General features: G+C 43.8%; 1 protein-coding gene across 1 annotated transcript in view; it reads left to right on the top strand.

Moving 5' to 3' along the window:
* The first annotated feature begins 5,414 nt into the window (after nt 1–5,414).
* The window catches only part of SPTBN1 (spectrin beta, non-erythrocytic 1), a 195,735-nt gene continuing 195,149 nt past the window's right edge, over nt 5,415–6,000 (top strand). Inside the window, exon 1 of the mRNA XM_045884987.3 lies at nt 5,415–5,617. The gene's annotated coding sequence lies outside the window, so the exon portion shown is untranslated. The remainder of the gene's footprint in view (nt 5,618–6,000) is intronic.

The following is a 6,000-nucleotide window of genomic DNA, read 5'->3' as shown; positions in this document are numbered from 1 at the left end:
TTCTTGCTGATACTTGTTATTTTCTTTCTTTTTTTAAAAAAATTAGAGCCAACCTAGTGGGTATGAAATGGTATTTCAGAGTGGTTTTGATTTGCGTTCCTCTAATGACTACCGATGTTGAACATATTTGCATGTGCTCAAAGGCCATTTGTATATCTTCTTTGGAGAAAATTCTATTTAAGTCCTTTGCACATTGTTGAATTAGGTTGTTTCTTTGTTGAGTTGTAAGAGTTCTTTATATATTACGGATAGTAGACCCTTAACAGATGTGTAATTTGCAAATATTTTTCTCTTATTCTCTAGATTGCTTTTTCACTTTCTTAATAATGTTTTTCGATGCACAAAAGTTTTAAATTTTGATGAAGTCCAGTTTGTCTATTTTTATCATTGTTGCTCATGGTTTTGGCGCCATATCTAATAATTTGTTGCCTAATCCTTGAGACACGTTTTGAAAAAAACAATAGATTTATATCTGGAAAGAGACATAAAATTTTACTTTACTTGAAACTTATAAATGTATGTTCCCCTGCTAATCTCTTGATGGTCAAAGGGTTTCTTCCAACATGTTTATCGAGTGAAAGACCACTTTGTCTTTGCATAAGCCACAGCTATCTGATACACTCTGATTTCTTTTAAGTTGACTAAGAACTTAAAGACACTAGCAAAGCAACTTGACTCTGGATATTTCAAGGTTTTTATGATTTCCATTCCTCCCTAAATTTTATTGTTATCCTGCCCACCTATAATTTGATGGCAATATTTTTAGGCTTTAATCAGACGTTTAAAAATATGCAAGTTACTTATCACTGAAAGGGGTCTCTCTGCACACTCATATTTAATTGATTTATGTATTGTTTAATTATAATTATTAAGTAAAATAGGTTCAATTGTCATAACTGGTATAAATAAATTTGGGAATAAACCCAAATGACTTGGTAAATATATAGCATAATGGTGGGATCTGAAAAATACAGGTGTAGCAGAGGATCCTACTGTCAGAATGTGCTTGGTGTGCCATGGACATCCATCAATATGCTCACAATACAGAGGGAATGAACAGTGTAATCCAACAAGTGTGTTAACTGAAGAAGAGGTGAGAAAGCAGTTACTCTATTATTCTAGAGGTCTCGATTTAGAATTATTTAAAACATTTTTATTTTTATTTTTTGAGAACATTTTTTAAAATTTGTGGTAACATACATAACATAAAATTAACCATTTTTTACCCTTTTAAGTGTACAGTTCAATGGCTTTAAGTACATTCACATAGCTGTGCAAATATTACCGCCATTCATCTCAAAGAAATTTTTCTTTTTTTAAAATGATTTTATTTATTTATTTGACAGAGAGAGAGAGAGAGAGTGCACACAAGCAGGGGGAGCAACACAGAGAGAGGGAGAAGCAGGCTCTCCGCCAGGCAGGGAGCCCAATGCGGGGCTCCATCCTAGGTCCCTGGGATCATGACCTGAGCTGAAGGCAGACGCTTAACTGACTGAGCCACCCAGGTGCCCCATAAAGAACTTTTTCATCTTGCAAACCTAATTACTTTTTAATAATATGCAATGCCAAGCACACAGCTCTGATAATGCTATCTTCTAAGCAGATACCAGTGGCATTTAGTAGCAGTGTGAATTTGGGCAACTCATTTAACCTACTGGTGTCTTCAGTTTTCTAACCTATAAAATGGGGTTAATATCTATCCTGCAGAACTAACAAAAAGGACAAAAAATATACCTGCTAAAGCGCTTTAAAAACTAGAAAGCATTTTACAATTGCTACTTACGGTTATTTTTATTAATAGAAAATTTGAGGATTCTTTCCTAGAAAGCTGAAGCTACTTATCATTTTATAAATATTATTTCTACATATTTAGGTTATTCAGATTTATTATCATACATATATTTTACTTGTTTACTTGTTTATTGATTGACTGATTGACTTCCATCCTACTAGAATGGAAGATCCATGAGGGCAGTGATTTTTTTACTGTTTTGCCCATTGCTCTATTTCAAAGCCTAGAACAGATTAAGGCATATATATTTCTTGAATAAGTGAAAGAATGAATTATTTTATACAGCAGTAAATGTGTTACTAGTGCTTAAAAACTATTCATTCATAATATTGACCCCTCAAACATGTAAGTCTTTAGGCTTTCCCAGTGCAAAATTAATATGTGTGAAGCTCCAAATAGAACATTTCTACGATGAGGAAACTTCCCAGACTAGTTCAGAGTTGAAAGGAAGTCAAGTTTAGGAGTGAACAGAGATGGAAAAAAAAAAATATTCAAATTTTCAAAATGTGTTCTGAATTTAAAATTTTAGGCTATTATCAATACAATAAAAGATGGGTTTTAATTGGGTTAATTTAATGTAACCAAGGAAATACTTTGTCATTCTCTCTTTTCTAAATAAACAGGCAGACAATACTATTATCTGGTTTCAAGTGTAGCTATGTGACTTGCTCTGGCAAATAAAATGTGAGTGGAGGTAACCTTGTGTCATTTCTGGGTGGAAGTATTTAGTTGCTGGTACTTAGCCCTCCATCATACTCTTCCCTTACATTTGAGATTGTAGAAGTACCTACTGACATGGGAGAACCTTAATATTAAAGTATTCGGGAACGCTGAACTGACACGTAGAAGACAGCTTCCCCAGAGAGTCTCTTGGAACCACAGTTGATTTTATATAAGAAATAATTTAATTTTCGCTGATTTGGAACTTATGTATTATACTGAGATTTGGGAATTGTGTATTATAACATCATAACCTAGTCAGTCTATAGTGACTAATATATATATTGACAGTATTTTCCCCTACATTTTGAATGGAAAGTTAAAATAATAATTTATATCTGAAAAAATTTTGTAATAAAGTACTATTTCTATGGAGACAAAGCCATATATAATCACATGGTTTTAAAAATGGAGAGTAGTATTAGACATGGTGTCAATAGTTCTAGATTCCTTTAAATCATCTTGCGATGTGAGGAAGAACTTCAACAAAGCTGCTTCTGAGATATTTGAGAATAATCCTTTTGAGTTATCATAATTACTGACTAAGGCTTTTCATCTTTTTCTAGATTCTTGCCTGTCACAGAAATATATGCCTTCTCCAATAATCTCTCCATATTTAGATTGTCTTTTCTTTGACCTGTTACTTTTTTTGGAGGGGGTCATAGTACCCTGGACTCTCCTAGTTGATGATTTTTTTTTTTTTCCAACAAAGGGTAAGAATTCAAAATTGTGAGGTATTTATAGTGTATTTATAGTGAAAGTCTGGTGAAAACTCAGGTATTTATAGTGAAACTCTGAATCCTTGCCTTTTACATTTTTGGAATACTTATTGGCACTTTACTAGAGTACCTTGCTAAGGTTGAAATTTCTTCCCTTTTTGAAAGAAATTTTTAAAAATTAAGGGAGGTGACTCATCCAGCAAATGTAGAGTTAGTCAAGTACTATTATCTGCGATAAAGGAAGCTGTTAAGAGTCACCATTTCAGAATAATACTGGAAGAATTTAAACAAGCATTTTCCCGAATTGCCATTGTTTTCTTTGGTATTTCATTAACATTGTGGGTGGGGAGGTGCTGAGGGCTATGGAGCAAAATAAATGAAAGGGAAACAACTTTGATTCCTGGTGGATTTCCTGTATTACCTAATGAGGGCAGCCACTTACATGTTGATTCTCTACAATTCAATTCAACAAATATTTTTCGAGCACCTCCTAAGTGCCTGCTATGTACAAACAGCGAAAAAACAGACAAAAGAACCCTGTCCTTGGAGAGTTCACTTTCTGGAGGTGTTGATCAACCCTTTGAGAAAGATGCTAAATTATTTGCCTTTCTCAATATTTTTTCATATATATCAAAAGCAAACATTGGTACAAACATTCAAACTGATGGCGAAGCACTAAAAGGAAGAATCATCTTCACTTTGCTTGAACAATTTCATTTAGATTTATTTAAAAATATTCATTTAAGGTCCTGAGTTGTCTCATAAAAATATTCATATAAAAATACATGTAAAAAATACAAACTCATCAGCCCTCGGGTCTATTGATTTCAGAAAGAAGCATGATCTGAACTATTTATCTTTTATTTCTGTTTTGTTTTGTTTCTCAGTTCAGGGGTTGAGGGTCAGATCTTTAGGGAGAAAAGCCTTTGGGCTTTTTCAATCCAGAAGGGCCCCTCCTCCCTCTGAAAGCTTACAGTGCCGCCGCTGGGCACCTACATAGCAGGCAGAACGTCAGTTTCCCTAGACTCCGCTCTCTAAAGAGCGTTTCTATTCGTGGACACGGTGATGACACCATCTTTTCTCCCTGGCAGTGGCGGTTCCAGAATTTCTACAGATCTGTGGGATTGGGTGGGCAAGCTGGTTGAGAAGGGGCGTTGGCACTTGACAGAAACTCGACTAAGCGTCCGGTGTCCATCTCAGGGTTTGCGCGTAGGGGGAGAGATGAAACCCTCAAGTCATCAGGGGGCTTGTACTGAAGCTTGAAGGACCCCACTACGCAAGGGTCGCTCGGGAAGAGCACCCGGTTTTAGGTTAAAGTGAGCCAGAACGCCCAGAGGCAGGAGTTGGACAAACCACTTGTAGGGTCTGTTCGCAGCTACCGGGAGGCACAGGGTGAAGAAGAAGCACTCACAAGGGGGTGGGGGGAGGAAGAGCTTGACTTCACCGAGTAACAACTCCCTGCCCCCATCGCCCAAGGTTTCCCACGGAGAGGTCCCTGTCGCTCTTCATCAGGCTGGGCGGAACCTATACGGCATCACCAGCTAAATTCTAAAATCAAACCAACCAAACCACGTTCTAAAACCTCCCTCCACACTCTCCGTCGCGTTCCAAACGCAAACATCGCGGGCGAAGAGGCTGCACAAATCACGTAGGAAATTAGGCTGCCCCTTTCCAAGGCGATAATCAAATTAGCCTCAAATTAAACGTGAAATTGGCCCTCGCCGGCTGTGGGGACAAAGCCCCCATTGTCCCTTTGCCCGGGTAGCGGCGGCGGCGGCGGCGCCCACCCTGCCTAGGCCAGCCCTGGTGGGTCCCCGCGGCAGAGGACGAGGTCGGCGGCGGGCTGGGGCAGAGCCTGGGCGCGGGAGTGCGTGGACGCGCCCGAGGTTCGGCTAGCGCGCGCAGCAGGCGCTGGGTGGGCGGCTGCGGGGCTCCGGGCAGGCGCCGAGGGCAGGCGAGGGAGGAACCGAGGGAGGGAGGAGCGGCGAGCGGACCCGAGTGTGGAGGGTGTGCGGGAGAGAGCGTGTGCGCGCGCGCGTGTATGCGCGCTCCTGGCGCCCGCGCGCTCCCTCTCCCCGCCCCTCGCCCCCTCCCTCCCTGCCTGCTCCCTCCCCTTCTCCCCCCCGCCCCGCGCTCCCGCCCAGCCCCCGGAATCAGTGCAGCTGTTGCCGTGCAGGCTGCGGATTCCTCCAGTCCCTCCCTCGGCCGCCTCTCCGCCCGGAGCGAGCGCGCAGCCCCGCGCAGCAGCGCCCACTGGTCCCGTCCTGTGAGCCCCGGCCCCAGCCGCGGACAGCCCCGCGGAGTCGCCTCCCGGCCCACCCGCCCGGCCGCCGAGGAGCGGGAGGAGGACGGGACCCCGGCGCCCCCACCCCCTTATCCGCGGGAGGTAGGTGGGGGGCCTAGGCAGGAAGATGCCAACTCACTGGGGCTGCCTCCCGGGCGGGCTCCTGGGCGGCGGGAGGGCAGGAGGAGGGGCGCGGGCCCAGGCCGGGAGGACGCCGCTGCCCCACCGCTGCCCTGCGCCCTGAGAGTGGCGTGGGGGCGGGGAGGCTGCAGAGCCCGGGCGGGGGCGGCGCGGGAAGCCTGGGTCGCCTGTGCTTATTAGTACGCGGGCTTTGCGGGCAGGGGCGGCAGGCTCCGCAGTGAGGCGAACGCAGCTCCCCTGTGCGCACCGCGGCCGCCCAGCCCCATCGCGCGCAGCGGCGCCGATTCCTTCTCCTTGCCTCCACCGCCTCCTCCCTCCTGCAGGGCGCAGCGGTCCCTGGCGCG

This window comes from Mirounga angustirostris, unplaced genomic scaffold, assembly GCF_029215605.1.
Source record: "Mirounga angustirostris isolate CCGP_5_RB_7025 unplaced genomic scaffold, mMirAng1.0.hap1 SCAF_10, whole genome shotgun sequence".
NCBI classification, from domain to species: domain Eukaryota; kingdom Metazoa; phylum Chordata; class Mammalia; order Carnivora; family Phocidae; genus Mirounga; species Mirounga angustirostris.
Note: the sequence above shows the minus strand (reverse complement) of the source record. Positions and strands in the feature narration are given on the sequence as shown.